At 45.7% G+C, this 18,050-nt stretch overlaps 1 long non-coding RNA gene across 3 annotated transcripts in view; it reads right to left on the bottom strand.

Annotated features, from left to right (window-relative positions):
- Nucleotides 1–14,004, bottom strand: part of LOC131819607 (uncharacterized) — a 69,363-nt gene extending 55,359 nt beyond the window's left edge. For all 3 annotated transcript variants that reach the window (XR_009349257.1, XR_009349255.1, XR_009349256.1), the window contains exons 1-2: nucleotides 13,769–14,004; nucleotides 4,889–4,978 (exon numbers count right to left, since the gene is read on the bottom strand). This is a non-coding gene — a long non-coding RNA (uncharacterized LOC131819607). The remainder of the gene's footprint in view (nucleotides 1–4,888; nucleotides 4,979–13,768) is intronic.
- Nucleotides 14,005–18,050: the final 4,046 nt, after the last annotated feature.

The raw sequence follows: 18,050 nt of genomic DNA, 5'->3' as shown, positions 1-18,050 counted from the left end.
AGACAGGAGGTGTTGATTAAAAACTCTTTAATTTTTTTTTTAACAAAGAGAATCAAGTATCTCTTCCTTATTTAATTAAAGTTAACTAAAAATAACACCGTATATTAGTCTGCTTGGGCTTCATAACAAAATACCATAGACTGGGTGGACTGAATAATAAGCATTTATTTTCTAATGGTTCTGGAGGCTAGAAGTCCAAGATCAAGGTGCCAAGGGTGGTTTCTGGTGAGGGCTCTCTTCCTGGCTTGTAGGCTGCTGCCCTCAGTCTGTGTCTTCCCATGTTTTTCCTCTGTGTACATGGAGGCAAAAAGAGCACTCTGGTGTCTTTTCCTCTTCTTACAAGGATATCAGTCCTACTAGATCATGGATCCATCCTTATGATGTCATGTAATCCTAGCTACCTCCCTAAAGGCGCTACCTACAGTCACATTGGGGGTCAGGCCTTCAACACGTGAATTTTAAGGAGACACAATTCAGTCTGTAACAGTGGGTCAGGACTTGTGCTCTATAATAACAAGACACACAGGTTCCTCCTCCCAGAATCCAAAAGAAATAATCAAGATCATGATGGTTCTTAACATCAGAAAGCCCAGCCAGGGATTCTTCCTTCCCTAACCCTCTCTCTTCCTTCTCCTGGAAAGAATGTTCCCTTCTCCAAGGCAGTGCTGCTGTCCTGCCTGGGTAGGAAGTCTTCAGCAACCCCTCCACCCCTCACTGACACTGCCTGCCTGCCTCTCTCTCTCGGGAATCCTCCTACCTGTCAAGAGGTGCTAGAAAGGCATACGTTGAGAAAACCATATAATATATCCAGATCGCCTTTGGGATTTATGTCTATATTATGTCTGTATCTTCCCATATTTATCTATCTAAAACAATCTATTGAGAGAAATTATAAGGAATTGGCTTACGCAATTATAAAGGCTGAGAAGTCCAGACCCAGGAGAGCCAATGGTATAGTTGCAGTCGGAGTCTGAGTTCAAATGCAAGAGAAGACCAACGTCTCATCTCAAAGACAGGCAGAGAGAATTCTTTCTTATCCATCCTTTTAGTTTCCTCAGGCCTTCAACTGATTGAATGAGGCCCACCACACCCGGGAGAACAATGTTACTCAGTCTACCAAGTCAAGTATTAATCTCATCCAGCAAATCCCTCACAGACACACCCAGAAATAATGTTTAACCAAATGTTTGACACCTTGTGGCCCAGACAAACTGACATGTAAAATTAACCATCACAGCCAGTGACTAGAAACAACTCAAATGTCCACCAGTAGAAGACTGGGTAAATAAATTATGGGACAGCCAGAGAAGCGGACATTGTACAACTGTAAATTTTAAAAAGGTAAGAAAAAAGAATGAACTTCTCTAAATACTGTCATGGAAAGATCAAAAGTGGAAAAAGCAAAATGCAGAATACGTGTGTAATAGGTACATATGAGGAGAAAATGAGAAAAAACTAGCATTTATATTTGTATTTTTTTATATATATGTAAAGAACCTCTAGAAGGAGTACTCAGAAACCACATTGCTTCCCTATGAAGACAGGAACTAGGCACATACAAGTCAAAGAAGGGAGGGAGAATTTTGGCAGATTCTCCATACTGTCTGGATTTTAACTGTGAAAATGTAGTACCTGCCCAAAAAAGATTTTAAATAACTGATGATGGGAAAAACAACTGTTGGGCATCTCCGAAGGTCCAGTCTGGAAGTCCCCAGTACACATCCAGCCAGCAGTGAAAGCCATGAAGAAAATGAGGTTGTCCCGGCAAATACGGAGAGAAGGCAATAATGTGGAAATCAGACCCTGGGGAACACCGACATTTTGGGGGGGGGGGGCGCGAGGAGACTGTGCAGGAGCAGACAGAAAGGCGGAGTACAGAAGAGTCTCAGAGGGTATGTAATGGTCTCGCGGCGACAAGCAGTGTAAAGTACAGACAAGCATTCAGCGGTCGCATCATTTCTGGGGTGATATATTTAACCAGAGAGTCTGTATTGTGTTTGCACTTTCTGTAGGAAATAGATCATGTAGTTACATCTCTTCCCTGGAATTTCTGTAGCTGCTGTCAGTGCAACCTGATTTGAGATGTAAATAAACTGCGGAGATAATGCCGGGATCTCGGCAGACTCTGTTCTGCCGCCCGCCCAGGATGAGGGCGGTGATGGATGGTGCCAGGGCCACTGCATAATCTCGTCTGTTTTAATACTCGATTATCGCGTCCCTCATCTTCCCCAGAACCCAACTCAACACATTAAAACCTCTTTGTTCCTTCCACAATGCTAGTATCTCCCTCGCATCTCCAGCCTCCTTTAATATGTTTCATTATTGAAATGAACACAGAAAACCAATTACCCGGGTGGCAGCAGGAGTTGGTCATGTGCCCACCCAGCCGCTCCAGGAACCTGATTCCCGTTGAGATAAACGAGAACCCCCGTGCACAGCCAAGCTGCTCACCTCTCCTCAGGCTCCTGGGAGCCGCCCCGACACAGCCACGGGGCTTCAGACATTCCTGTTCAGCTAGTTCAGTGCGTGTTTGTTGTCACCAGATGCTATGGGAGGGTGTGGCGCGACCGAAGTGCGGGGCCACGCAGCTCTGCAGCCAAAGCCGTTGTTAACACAGTGAGGGCAGAGACTCTCAGAACACCCGAGTTCAAATCCAGGCTCGGCTAACAAAGCTGTCTGGCTTGGGCAGATTCTTAACTTCTCAGGGCCATGGATCCTCATTTGTGAAATGTAAATAATAACAGTACCCACCCGGGTGCCCCTGTGGCTCTGACAGTGAAGCATCTACCTTCTGCTCAGGTCATGGTCCCAAGGTCCTGGGATCGAGCCCCATGGCGTCGGGCCGCCTGCTCACTGGGGAGTCTGCTTCTCCCTCTGACCCTCCTCCCTCCCATGCTCCCTCTCACATTCTCTCAAATAAGTAAAATCTTTAGAAAAAAGATATAGTACCTCCCTGTTATGGGTCGAATTGTGCCTTCCAAAAAGTTGAGAGTCCTGACCCCCAATACCTGTGACTTTATTTGGAAATAGGATCTTGGCAGATAGAATCAAATTAAGCCTCCTGGATTAGGGTAGCATCTCAGTGGGGTGACCAGTGTCCCTGTGAGGAGACAGATTTGGAGCCACAGAAAACACATGAAAAATTATGCCACGTGATGGCAGGGACAGAAATGGGAGTGATGCAGCTCCAAGGTGGGGAGCAAGGGCAGTCACCAGACGTGGAAAGAGGCAGGGAAGGATTCTCCCTGAGAGGCTTCAGAGGGAGCACAGCCTAGCCAACTGCTTGATTTTAGACTTCTAGCCTCCAGAACTAAGAGAAAATAAATGTCTGTTATTTTTAAGCCACCAGTTTGTGGCCACTTGTTACAGCAGCCACAGGGAACTCATACACCTCCTCAAAGGGTTGGTATGAGGATTAATTAATTATACATGCAAAATGCTTAGGAGAGTGTCTAACACCTAGTGAGTCATACAGCAGTGCAGCATTATTGTTATTACCAATTATTATTATTATTGTGGTAGTCTTGTCCCATAAGCAGGCAAGCGTCCCTCAACACGTCAAGTATCAGATTTGACAAACAGATTGGGGGCCTCCCACTTCCACAGAAACCTAGAGCTTGTGGTTGGTAAGCAAGTCCTCAGGCTACCTCTGGAGCAGGTGAAGAGCCCAGTTTCGCCCATGTACTCTTTGAGCCACCTTTGCAGGGGTACTGTGACAGGAAGGATGTCCAGGGCATTTGCATAGGTTGACACCATGCCAAAGATTAGGCTGGTTTCTGCTATACTGAATCACTCTGGTGGAAGAACCAGTTCCTCACTCAAGGTTACTGAGGCATGGGAGCACTGTGGCTAAGCACATCGATCTTGGAGCCAGACTACATGGTTCAAATCCCAACCCCTCCCTTACCAGCTCTGTGATCTCTGACAATTCATTAACCCCTCTGAAACTCAGTTTCCTTATCTGTAAAATGGGCAAAAGCTAGCAAGAAGTATATAATAACATACAGGTGAATAATCTACAGAAGGTGGGGAAAGAGGCAGTTTGCTCGGAACCAACACAGCCTCTCCTTCTCCCACATGCACACATCCCCTGACCCGGTGGCACATCTCAGGGCATCCCTATAGCCTAATATAATCATCTGTTCTTTGTTGGTCCCTCCATATAGCCTAAGCTCCTTCACGACAGAGGGTGAGTGTTTTTGGAGCATCCCCAATATACAGAGTCATGACCAAGAACACATACTGAACAAAGTCTCTCAATCCTAAGGCATTTACACCCTGGCTCTACGATTTCTCCTCTACTTACTCCCTGAATTCTTATTTTAACAGTAAGTTCCTTTCACTCAAGGGTCAACTAACTGCAGGCCTAATTCGACCACATCCCTTCATGTACTAGCATCTGTAGCTGCTTTCAAGCTACAACAGCAGAATCAAGTAGTCTGCAGTAGGGACCCATGTGACCCACACCATGTGACCCACAAGACTGAAGATATTCACTATCTGGCCCTTTACAGGAAAAGTCTGTCAGTTCCTGTTTTCCATCAATTTCTTGCTTTTCACTTAAGTGTATTTTTTTTAAGACTTTATTTATTTATTTGACAGAGAGATCTCAAGTAGGCGGAGAGGCAGGCAGAGGGAGAGGGGGATGCAGGCTCCCCACCGGGCAGAGAGCTCGATCCCAGGACCCTGGGACCATGACCCAAGCCGAAGGCAGAGGCTTAACCCACTGAGCCACCCAGGCACCCCATCATTTAAGTGTATTTTTAAATAGGAAACTTCCTATAACTAATGTGAGTGGAAACCAGTACCTCTTGCCATACATGGAAGGCAGCCATCAAGTCAATACAGTACTACTGAAATAAAGCACAGACCAGCTACAAGAACTTACCAGGCCTCAGGAAGCCAGGCTGCAGGGCACAAAGCAGAGGCCTCGGCCGGAGATGCCAGGATGGCCGGGAGAAGCTGAAGGCAGGCTACTCTGCAGGAACAAATGCAGAAAGGAAAAAGGAAAGTGTGAGTACCGGATCTGGAAGGACAGCCACACAGCAGCGTGGGAAGGAGGAAGACTATGCCAATAACGGACTCATAGAAGAAATCCTCGGGGCGGAAAAGGAATCAGAATTTCTAAGAGCAGGAGCTCCGAGGACACACAGCCAGAGGGGCCACTTAGAAAGGCAGCAAAGTCAGGTGCCTGGGTGGCTCAGTGGATTAAAGCCTCTGCCTTTGGCTCAGGTCATGATCCCAGGGTCCTGGGATCGAGCCCCACATCGGGCTCTCTGCTCAGCAGGGAGCCTGCTTCTTCCTTTCTCTGCCTGCCTCTCTGCCTTCTTGTGATCTCTGTCTGTCAAATAAATAAAAAATCTTAAAAAAAAAAAAAAAAAAGGCAGCAAAGTCTCCTCACAGGATTGAGAAAAAATATGTATATATTTTTTCAACATCTCAAAGTAGTAAGCATAACTTATAAACCAGATTAGAAAAGAACATCTCAGCATATTTATAATGAAAACAGCTGATGCTAATGAGCACAATAACATTTAAATAGAAATCTGTTTACCTTCGGGAGATTCATGTAGAACTTCGCTGGTGTACTGACTGATTTAAGGACCAAGGACTGATTTAAGGACCAGGGAAAGGGCTGATGAACCCTCCTGAGTTTTCTGGATTAAAAGCGTAGCTGGCTGAGGTGCAGAGGAGTACTGAGAACCTCGGAGCCTAACCAACCAGTGACTGGGCGTCATCAGAACCAGGTGGCGAAGAGGTCACAGCACCCAACCTGGCCATATGCTTCCAGTTCTATCTGTTATGAGCACCACAGACTCCTTGAAAAAGCTGAAAAATCTAGGCCCCTCCTCCCAGAAAATTGCACAGAAATACATACACCAAAACTTTTGCATTTACATTCTTTATCTATGTTGGAAATGTATTTCCTACACATGAAGAAAAATTAAAAGCAATCTTTTAAAAAAAAAAAAAAGCCTTGGCCTCATTTTTTATAACACGTTAAGATTCAAGGTCTATTTGAGTGGTAGAGGGAATAGATCTAAAATAAAACAAAAAAAAATTTCAATTCTTCTCAAAATCTCATTTTAATGAGATTTCTGCAATTTCTTGGCCTGAATAAAAGTTGTAATTGTGGAGTGGTCTTTGGCATGAAAATCAAATTGTCTTCTAGTTTTCATTTAAGGGAGACCTGTCGGTTAAGCATCTGCCTTCAGTTCAGGTCATGATCCCAGGGTCCAGGGATGAAGTCCCACATTGGGCTCCTTGCTCAGCGGGAAGCCTGCTTCTCCCTCTGCCTGCTGCTCCCCCTGCTTGTGTGCTCTCTCTCCCTGACAAATAAATAATCTTTTAAAAAATGTTTTTTTCATTTAAATGGTACCTGCATAGACAAAAACCCTGAACCCCAGAAACACAGAGGAAACAAAAAAAATTAATAATCCTATTACTCATTTGGCTAACTTAGAGTGGGGTTGTGTCAATAAATACCAAATTCTCCAAAATATTTTTAACATTCAATTTACATCAATTTTTTTTCTCTCATCCTTAAGTTAATGAGGCTAGGTGATGAGAGAAGTCCTTATGAATCATGATCTCAGGGTCCTGGGATCGAGCCCCGCATCGGGCTCTCTGCTCAGCGGGGAGCCTGCTTCCTCTCTCTCTCTCTGCCTGCCTCTCTGCCTACTTGTGATCTCTGTCTGTCAAATAAATAGATAAAATCTTTAAAAAGAAATTTTTTTGAAGATGGTCTGAGTAACTCCTGTTATCCTTAAAAATAAAATGGCCAGTTCTTTTACCAGCAAAAATGGGTTTATCTGGGAATAGCAGAGAATTGCAATTTAGGACAAGCACTGGCAAAACCGCAGGCAAGTCTGGAGAACAAAGAAAAGAAGTGTTCTTTTAAAGGGGAAAGAGGGATTTAGGGGAGGCTGTTGTGAACTAAAAGTCCATTGGAGTAAACTGGGAGTTTGAAGTGGAGTCGCTTCTTTTTGTCTGGGCTGTTGCCAGGGGAGGAGGAAAGCCTTGCTTCCTCCTGCTGGAGTAGTCGGGTAGCAGGCAGCGGCTAAGGGAGGAGCCCCTGTAAGCCAGGACTCCTCCGTTGGCTTTGCAGCTGACGGGTGCTGGCCATGACCGCTCCCCCTGCCAGCCTCCCGCCTCCATCCTAAACAGTTTCCTTTTATTAATTTTCACAGCCTCCCCTCTCTTTGATGGAGAACTCTGAAAAGCACTGCTGACCAAGAGTCACATTTTCCACGTTCAGTGGTTTTGTCCCTCAGCACCGAGGAGGACCTTTCCTGGTTCTCACGTCCTCCATTGGAGGGAGCATGCAACAGCAGTTGGAAACTACATAAGGCCATGTCTGAGTACTAAGGAAGCTTAGGAGGGAGAAACTCTCAGGCCCTTCCCATCTGTCATCCAAGACCGGTAAGCCCTGAAGATCATTTCGAGGTGTTGAGCTAGCATCACCTTATTGGGTACATCATTTTTTTTTAAGTTTGAAAGGCAACAAAATACAAAACTTCAAAAAATTACACAACAGAAAAAGTAACATGACCATTCCAAATTGTAAGATGGTTCTAAATCAGGACTCTGGTCTGAAAGTAGGCAACCAAACTACTTATCGGGACTTATTCCAACCTCAGGAAGAACGGTTCTCCCTATGGAGGCAAATCTGGACTCGTGTATGCCTCCCAGAGGTCTCCACCTAGAGCGGCCGTAAGAGAAGAGTGGCCACCTCGGGAGCACCCTGAAAGAAAGAATAGACCGGGTGCATCTGGGAAGATGCAGTGCAAGTTTAAACAGGAAGCAATCGCTGATGAACTTTCTACGAAACAGTACAACTTCGAAGACATCTTTAAATAGCACTGTTACCCCAAAAGAACTATTTATACCAAGTATTATTCATAATAGTCTGTAAAGTTATAAATTCAAAAATCATGACTGTGGATGAGAATGCCAAGTTGGTGAATAATTCGGATGACTTTTGTGGATTCTGGAACCTTCTAACCCTTCAGGAAAAACATGTGAAAGAAGAATTTGTCCTGGTTTCAAGATGAGGCTATTCCCTAAAGACTGCAATAAAAAAAAAAGCAGGTTTCTCCCTTTCACCAGAGCTTGGGAAATGCAGACAAGGGCATTATCTTTCCACAAAAGAAAGGAAACACCAGTGAGAAAAGATACATAGGTCTCTTCTGACATCTTGGAAAAGCTGTCACACATCGCCTGCCTCAATTCTGGGAAATCTTAACTTTCAGGTCACCAGAAGGTGTGCGGGTCCAGTCAGGGGTGGGTGCTCTCTTTAGATATTTCATGTGACTCCAAGAGTTTGTTCCCTCCAGTTTGGTGACACAAAGCAGTTCCTGATAAGGGCTTTTCATCAAGGCTAAAATCGGGGGGGGGGGGGGGGGGGGTCTTTTCTAATAGATGAAATCTCTCGGTAGCAAGAAGGAATGCCTAAGGTCACTGTCTCCTGGAAGCACACGATGAAAAATTGCTCCACCAAAGTATGGCTATTTTAATAGAAGCAATAAGGCCTTTACGATACTGAAACATAAGTCCTTTCATCAGCTGTGTCAAAGGAGAGAGGGGCCAAGTACATCGGTCGCCCTGTGACTATCTCAAAGGGTGAGAGTGAGTTCCAAATGGGGTGGATCTGAGATTAGAAGGACCGGTTACAGTGCTTTCACCCAAAATATCTGGTGGGTCTCTACACATTTTGCCAGTTGAATCTCACGGAGCCATCAGTGTGTTTGAGTAACCCTGAGGATAGAGGATGGTGTGCACAATGGAAGTATTGTAAAACCAGCCAAAACAGCACAGACCTGTTGAAACACCTGACCAACAGAATGGGTTCTCCGGTCCCTATGAAGTCAGAAGTTCCTCGGGTAGGGATAATCTTTTCTAATGGAATTTTGGCTACAGACAAATTGGCCTATCTACAAGAGAAAGCTTTGGTCCACTAAGAAATCATGCAAACTATGACTAAAACATATTTACATCCATGAGACAGGGGAGCTATATGAAATCTATACGAACAGGTTTCCCCGGATTATACTTGGGACAGGTGGGGAAAGTAAGGCAGGCACTTTCTCAAGCCTTATTAATATTTCCCCACCAACCCTGGTTCCAAAATGCTACCATTCTGTCAGTAGACCAATGGTTTAATGCACACAGAGTGGTGAATAATGGGAATTTTAGAATTTCTTACAGGAATGGATGGTTACTTGGTCCAATCCAGAGTTCTCTCTTTTTATTGAGCCAATGATTATTAGATTTCCAATACTGTTTTTCCCTCTCTAGGGACAATAGTTGGGTATCTCTAGTCAGTCTTTCCAAATTATCATCTAAAAGAACATCCCTTTGGAGCATGACAGAGGTTTGGCTACACATTTCCTTGGCAGAAATGTTATAGGCAGAAATATCAGGAAGGGGATTTACTCTGCCTCCAGGGACTGGAGTCTGGAATACCCAGGAACCTGCAAAAGTATGGCATCTAATAAATTTTAGACACAGGAGCCCTTTTTTTTTTTTTTTTGAGAGACCAAGCAAAAGCACAAGCAGGGGTGGAGGGGCAGAGAGAGTGGAAGAGAGAATCTCAACCAGGCAGGGTCTATGCTCATCGTGGAACCCTACACAGGGCTCAACTCAGGACCCCGAGATTATGACCTGATCATTGATTCCTATTATGGAATCAAGAATTGGACGTCTGCGGGGCGCCTGGGTGGCTCAGTGGGTTAAGCCTCTGCCTTCGGTTCAGGTCATGATCTCAAGGTCCTGGGATCAAACCCCACTTCGGGCTCTCTGCTCAGCGGGGAGCCTGCTTCCCCCCCACCACCTGCCTCTCTGCCTACTTGTGATCTCTGTCAAATAAATAAATAAAATCTTAAAAAAAAAAAAAAAAAAAAAACTGGATGTTTAACTGACTAAGCCACCCAGGTGTCCCCTTAGGAGCCATTTCAAATTTTATACCACTTGGAGGAAAGGAAACCTTGTTGCTTCCATAATATTCCAAAGTATGAACTACCCCAAAAGCATACCAGCTATTGGTATAAATACTTAGGGTCTTCTTGGCTAAAGTACATGCCGGAGTAAGGGCTGAAGTCTCAAAAGATGAAGCTGCCATCTCAATGACTTCAAAGAGATGCAAAAACATACTCAGCATATTTACCATCTTCACCATTTAAATAAGAACCATCAGTATACCATGAAAAATCTGCTTTGGTTTGAGGAGTTTCCTGTGAATTTCCACAGGGAGTGAAAAGGTAATCTGTCAGGAGTTAAGCAGTCATGAAGGGTTTCATCTTTGTGGAAGTATAGTGGTTGTTTCAAGATCAAATGCCCTAAGTACAGAACCTGAGTTTGAGTAAACTGCAATTTTTCTTTGGAAACTTTGTGTCCCTTTAAGGCCAAAAGTTGCAATAGGTGAATAATGTTTCCTGTGAAGAGGTTTCAGAAGGGGAGCAGAGAAGCAAATCATCTGCATATTTTAACAAAGTAGACCCTGCAGAAAACTTTCTATCAACCAAATCAGCTTTTAAATGTTTGTGAGAAGTAAAGACTCTGTGAAACCCCCAGGCATTACTGTCCAGGTGCATTTCTGTTCCTACCAAGTGAAAGCAAAAAGATATTGGCTATCCTTATCAACAGGAATACTAAAAATGCACTGCACATATCATCTGCAATGAAAAATTTGCTTTCGGTGGGACTGGATGTCAGCAACATATAGGGGTTAGGAAAACAGGGTGTCGAGGGATAAAATGTTTATTGCTAGTAGGTCCAGGACAAACCTCCATCTTCAGCCACTGGATTTTCTCACAGGTAAAATGGGGTGTTTACAGGGACTACTAGTGCGGGGGATAATGAGACCTTGAGATTTGTAATCGATATTGGCTCACTGTCTTGGAGGACTTCCTTACAGACTATTGATTCATTCTGAGAAGAGGTTTTGAGGGATCTGCCTGAATCCCGCTGGGCGCTGCATAGTAGATTCTGCCCAGAAAGAAGATGGCAGCTGATCCAACAGGAATCAATGATCAGGGTCCCCAGACTCAGCTACAGGGCAACATCAGAGATGGAAGCAAGAAAAGATGTCAAAGGGCCATTTAATTCCCCTGGTTGGCTATTTTGGTTACTACGGTTAAATTCCAAAATTAGTTTCCTCTTTTGAGAGGAAGAAATTATGACAAGAGACTTTTCTAAGAAGTCTTGGCCTAATGAATGAATAGGACCTGAGAACCAAGGAGAAAAGGGTGCCTCTCTCTCAAAGGACCTAGACTAAAGGGAATAGGTTCAGAGACAGGAACCTGTTGAGGTTTACCAGAGACCCCCAGTATTTGAACTGTCTTAGTATCCTGAGGCAGGAGCTGCTTTATGACAATGGGGTTGGGCACTCAGAGGGTAGCTCCAGCCTAACCAGGGACACAGGCAGATTCATTCTAAATGTTCTCTCCACAACAAGGAATAGGACTGGGAAGTTCCTTGGAACCCACCATTGGGAACTGAGGGGACACCGGAAAGACTGAGCAGAGGGCAGAAGGTGCCTGGGATGCTCAAATATGTAACATCTTGTGCCAGTGCCCTGGCTCTTTGCAGTAACAAGAGAAACTAGAAGGGTTTTGGTTTTGTTTAGGGGCCCTCACCTGCTGGAGTTGAAAAATTTGAGGATTTTCGCAGTCTTTTAGTGGACTCATCTAGGGTATGAGCAAGCAGGTTTGCCAAATTAACTAAATCTGAACTGCCCGAAATTTCCCATTCCATCCTGGTCCTTTGGTCTGATTCCTTCCAGAAGCAGGCAGTTCCAAACAGAGTAAAGAAGAAATCACCTCAGCCCACGAATAAACACAGAATTAAATACTACCCTGATAGATTCAACATCTAAAGGAAAAAGAGCGGGGTGCCTGGGTGGCTCAGTGGGTTAAGCCGCTGCCTTCGGCTCGGGTCATGATCTCAGGGTCCTGGGATCGAGTCCCGCATCGGGCTCTCTGCTCAGCAGGGGGCCTGCTTCCTCCTCTCTCTCTCTCTCTCTGCCTGCCTCTCTGCCTACTTGTGATCTCTGTCAAATAAATAAATAAAATCTTAAAAAAAAAAAAAAAGTAAGGAACTTTGTAAACACTCTTTCAGTATTTAAATGGATTCTCCAAAGACTCAACTTTAAAGAGGAGGTTTTAACAGGCTCAGGAGAAGAGGGAGCAGGGGGAGGTTTCAAGGAAAGGGAAGTCTGGCAGAGAATAGAGGGAAATGGCACAGGAGGCACGGCCTGAGCGCAGGTGGCTGCCAAGTGGGAGGAAACCCAGGAGGAGACGAAGAGAAAAAAAGACATTTTGACTTCTTTCAATTATTTGTTTGCCTCAGTCAATTTAGAAATACTATCCTGCAAAGAGGCAAACTTAGAATCCCGAAAACATCTGGAAGCCTCAAGGTACAATTTACAATAGGTATCTCCTTCAGTTTGTTTGGTTTTGTTTTAGGAGCCCCGGCTTTCTCATTTAATTTTGAGTAAAATGGGGCGCCTGGGCGGCTCAGTGGATTAAGCCGCTGCCTGCGGCTCAGGTCATGATCTCAGGGTCCCCGGATCGAGCCCCGCATCAGGCTCTCTGCTCAGCGGGGAGGAGCCTGCTTCCCCTTCTTTCTCTGCCTGACTCTCTGCCTACTTGTGATCTCCCTCTCTCTGTCAAATGAAATAAATAAAATCTTTAAAATAAGTAAAATAAGGGCACCTGGGTGGCTCAGTGGGTTAAGCCGCAGCCTTCAGCACAGGTCATGATCTCAGGGTCCTGGGATCGAGTCCCGCAGCGGGCTCTCTGCTCAGCAGGGAGCCTGCTTCCTCCTCTCTCTCTCTCTCTGCCTGTCTCTCTGCCTGCTTGTGATCTCTCTGTCAAATAAAGAAATAAAATCTTAAAAAAAAAAAAAAATAAGTAAAACAAGTTAGGTGAGCTCGGAAGTTCCCCCCTATAATGGCCATGGATGGACTAAAACTACTTTTGATTAAGTGAGTCGTATTCCTCAGAAATGAGCACGAGGAGGGACCCCAGTTTTTAGAAACACCAGGGCCATCCCAGCAGGAGGTGATCTTCAAGCATTTCGAGGACTAGGATCCCATTTCTTAGAGCAAAGAGGGGACATTCCTCAACAGGGACAGTCGGGTTCCAGAGGGATCCGACCAAAGGCCAGCACAATTCCAAAGGGCACAATCCGGTCCCAAAAAAGGAACAGGACCCAAAGCCAACCAAGTACACTGGGGAAGGGCAAAGACTTAAATAAGAGCTGCAAAGGGGCACCTGGGGGGCTCAACTGCGTAAGCGCCAGTTTTTTTCTTTTTTCTCTCTTTCTTTTTTTTTCTTTCTTTCTTTCTTTCTTTTTTTTTTTTTTGTTGTTGTTTGTTTGTTTGTTTTTCGATTTTGTCAGAGCACGAGAGCAGGTGCACAGGGAGAGGGGCAGGCAGAGGAAGGGGCCCGTTCCACGCTGACCCGGGAGCCGCGCGCCGGACTCGATCCCAGGACCGAGGATAACCTGAGCTGAAGTCACTCGCTTAACCAACTGGGCCTTGCCAAGGTGGCCCGCAGGCGCCCACTCCTGATGTCCGGTCAGGTCACGGTCTCGGCGACGGGAGACCCGAACCCCGAGGGCGGCTCCCGCCGGGCCTAGGGCCTGCTTGTTGGGCTTCCGACGCTCCCCCACCGCGCTCGCTCTCACTCGAAAACCAACCAACCCAAACAGCCTGTCGAGCTCGGACACGAAGAGAGCAGAGCTCCGGACGCCGGAGAACACTCACCCTCGGGCCCCGGGGTCCCCCCTCTGCCGGCTCTGCGGGCGCCCGCACCCGCTTCCTCAGCCCGCCTCAGAGCTGTCGGGGGGGGGGGGGGGGTCTTCTCTGGATCCCACCTCCGGTCACCAGGCAACAGGACCCTTAAAAAATCAACCGGCCGGGTGTTTCGCCCGCAAAACCAAACTTATCCTACTTGTTATTCCTAAAACTCCTCAAATCAGAGGAGAGGCTTTTTTTTTTTTTTTTTTGGGTGGTGGCGGTTTCTTTTTAACCAGAGGAAAGGGGCGGGATTAGCGGGGCTCTAATAAACAAAGAATCCATTGGCGCAAACTGGGGCGTTCTGAGTATAGTGGCTTCTCATTGGTTGGATTGTGAGAGTCTCTCATTGGCTGGGCTGTTGCCAGGGCAGAAGGCAAGCCCTTCTCCCTTCCCTGGGGCGAGGTTCTTCGTCTCTTCCTTCTGGGTCTGCGGTTGACCAGGAGTGGTGGCGTGTGAGCGCTCCCCCTGCCTCCAGCTCCATTCTAAATGAGGTTTCCTGTTGGTAATTTTCTCACCCTCAAATGAGTTCCTGTGATATTATGACTCATAATAAGGAATATATATTTGATCTTGTCCCACTCCTGGCGCAGAGCTCGTAAAACCCTGGGAATTTCCTAAGTGATGAGAGCCATCAAGGTGTCTTTTCTTATGTGAACCAGGTACCTTTTGGACCCACGCAGAAAGATGCGAGCTGGCTGCCAGGAGAACCAACCCTGTGATTAGAGGATTGAAAGCTTCAGGGACACCTTGGGTGGCTCGTTAGTTAAAATATATGCCTCTTGATTTGGGATCAGGTCATGAGCTCACGAGATCAGGCCACAGCAGCCCCTTGGCAGCCCGTGGTAGCCGGGGTAGGCCACCTGTTGGCCATGGAACCTGCTTAAGATTCTCTATCTCTGAGACACCTAGGTGGCTCAGATGGTTGCGGGTTTGCCTTCGGCTCAGGTCATGATCTCATCGTGGTCCTCAGATGGAGCCCCAGGTACAGCTCCCAGATCAGCAGGAAGCCTGCTTCTCCCTCTCCCTCTGCTTCTCCCCCTCTTCGTGCTCTCTCTTTCTCTCAAATGAATAAATAGAAATCTTTGCCCCTTCCCCCTTTCCTAAATAAAAAAAAAAAATTAAGTTAAATTTTTAAAAAGTAGAGTTGGGGAAAGTTCCAATCCAACCTCTAGCTCCGGAAAGGAGCGAGGGGCTGGAGGTTGAATCAGTCACCTACAGTCAATGATTTAATCAATTGCACTATTCTAATGAAGCCGCCATAAAAACTCAGGAGGACTGGATTCAGAGAGCTTCTGGGTTAGTGCACACGTGCAGGTGCCAAGCTCGGAGAGGGTACAGAAGCTCCCCCCCTTTCCTCAGACTTTGCCCTACACAACCCTTCCATCTGGCTGTTCCCAAGTTACATTTTTTTTTTAAGATTTTATTTATTTGGGGGCGCCTGGGTGCCTCAGTGGGTTAAAGCCTCTGCCTTCGGCTCAGGTCATGATCTCAGGGTCCTGGGATCCAGCCCCGCATCGGGCTCTTTGCTTGGCGGAGAGCCTGCTTCCTCCTCTCTCTCTGCCTGCCTCTCCGCCTACTTTTATTTATTTGACAGAGATCACAAGTAGGCGGAGAGGCAGGCAGAGAGAGAGGAGGAAGCAGGCTCTGCATGGAGCAGAGAACCCGATGTGGGGCTCAATCCCAGGACCCTGGGATCATGACCTGAGCCGAAGGCAGAGGCTTTAACCCACTGAGCCACCCAGGCGCCCCATTACATCCTTTTATAATAAAGTGGTGATCTAGTAAGCAAAATATTTCTCTGAGTTCTGTGAGCCACTTTAGCAAATCAGTCGAAGCTGAAGAGGAGCTCTTGGGAATCTCTGATTTTTAGCCATTTGGTCAGAAGTACAAGTAATGGACATCTGAAGTAATGAGCCTTAACCTGTGGGATCTAATGCTATCTCCAGGTACCTGATGTCTGAATTCAGTTGGATTATAGGACACCCAGCTGTGTCAGAGAATTGCTTGCTGGTATGAGAATACCCCGCCCACACTGGAATTGGTACCGGAACGTATTTAGTTCCTCAGCATTCCTAAGTGTGTTCAGAATTTAACACACCAAAAAATGAATAAGGCTTATCATTCTCAACTCCAGTCTGCAGAAGCACCTTCTTTTCCATCTTGTACACTTTGGAGAGGCTGAAAGAGCTCACAGTTTTTCTGCAGCATCCCTAACAGAAACTGAAGGAACTTGAGTGGAAATATCTGCTTCATTCACTTGGCAAGGCCCTCCAGGTTAAGTCCAGCAGTGAAAGAATTTGCTGCCACACTGTTCTGCAAGAGGGCTTTTTATTCCCTCAAAAAAGGTGAAAATTCTGTTCAATACTCAAACAAGAGGTGGGGAATTGTTTTCTGGAAAGGCAACACACTTGTGTTTAAACAAGATAAACATAATACTATGCGTGCACCTTGGGACAAAAACTCCTGAAAAGACCAGCTTTTCCGACACTAGACAAGACTCCTTTCAAGATTTTGGCCGAGGCTTTGATGCCAACGTAGATAGTAATGAAGCATGCAACGTCTCCACCAAAGGAAGAAAGCCATGTGTTGTCGAGCATCACAGATGCTCCCTTCCATGCCCAGGGTTTTTTTCCCGTTAAAGTTATGCCTGGAAAAAAAAAAAAAAAAAAAAAAAACTTTTCAGCCATTAATGTCTCCAAAGGGACCCACCAAAAGAGGATGTTTCTTCTGATGACACCAAAGGGCACATAAAGGATGAAGGGAAGTAGCTCCACACTGAAGAGTGTAAAGCATTTTTGTGCAATTGCAGGCTGAGGCAAAGCAGTAGCTGCATTCCTGCTTTCAAATATCAGGAAGAAATGTCTGTCTCTTAGAGCAGATGAGGTTCTTTGATAGAGACACTGTTTTATTGGTGTCTCTGCTCCAAATCATAAACCAGCTTGATTACTGCGAGGGCACAGGTTTTTCCCAAAACATGCCTTATTGCACAGCTATTCTGTTGTTTGGCAATGTGAGAGGCAGAGTTAGAGAAAAGTCCCACATCTGGCTTTGGGGGGCGGGGACAAAGGCAAGTTCAGGGGAAGTTTCATCCTTTTCAAATCTAACCTTCTTCTCAGGAAACATACCTATACTGTAAGATACTTTATGGGAATGCTGAAAAGGAAGGTGCTCTTTTGGCTTTGTTCCATGCACCCACTGACAAGTAATTCTCATTCCAAGAACCATTATGGCTTTAGTGACCCATTAGGTTCAGTAATGAAGCTAAAGTCAAGGGATACAAAACTTGCTTCATGCTTTTATTAAGTGATACATCCCAGATGGGCTAAGCTTACGATTCCTTAAGCATTATGGCAATGTGTACTTTTTTTTTTTTTTTTTTTAGATTTTATTTATTTATTTGACAGACAAGAGACCACAAGTAGGCAGAGAGAGGGGGGGAAGCAGGCTCCCCGCTGAGCAGAGAGCCCAATGCGGGCCTCGATCCCATGACCCATGCTGAAGGCAGAGTCTTTAACCCACTGAGCCACCCAGGCGCCCCAACCCTCTTTCATTTCTATCAGAGAAATTAATCTAGGTATTGACATTGACAATCGTAAACTTAGTGTATTACCTTACTGGGCCACCATCACATTCCACAGTGCAATTGTTTGGAATGAAACAACACCTTCATTTGACCACAACCTTTTTTTTTTTTTTCCCAAGATGACTTCTATTTCAAATAACAGAAAGAAAAATGGAAGAAAAGCGTCATGCGTGCATGTATGTGTGTACCTGATTCACAGAGCAGTTGCCACTCTTCAAAGGCTCTGAATCTGGCTCTCCCCTCTCCCCTTCTGAGGTTAAGAAACTCGACAGTTAGTACTGACTGGCCTCTCGCTGCTTGTACAGATAATTGAATGGAATTGTTGTGAGCTGTTCTTTTTAAAATTTTTTTTAAAAGATCTTATTATGTATTTGAAAGAGAGAGCACGAGTGGAAGGAGGGGCAGATGGAGAAGCAGGCTCCACGCTGAGCAGGGAGCCTGTGGTGTGGGGCTCGACCCCAGGGTCCTGGGATCAGGACTTGAACCAGAGGCAGATGCTTAACCAACTGAGCCATCCAGGCACCCCTGTCGTGAGCTGTCCTGAGCAACCACACCAAAGGACGGAGATTATAGTTAGCATATATTTCAAGCCCCAAGTGGCCTGTATTTCCCACCCTTACCACTATTTTTATACTCTAACATTGTCCAACTCCTTATTTACAGATA

This window comes from Mustela lutreola, chromosome 17 (genome assembly GCF_030435805.1).
Source record: "Mustela lutreola isolate mMusLut2 chromosome 17, mMusLut2.pri, whole genome shotgun sequence".
Classification (NCBI taxonomy): Eukaryota; Metazoa; Chordata; class Mammalia; order Carnivora; family Mustelidae; genus Mustela; species Mustela lutreola.
This window is presented reverse-complemented; position numbering and strand designations above follow the sequence as displayed.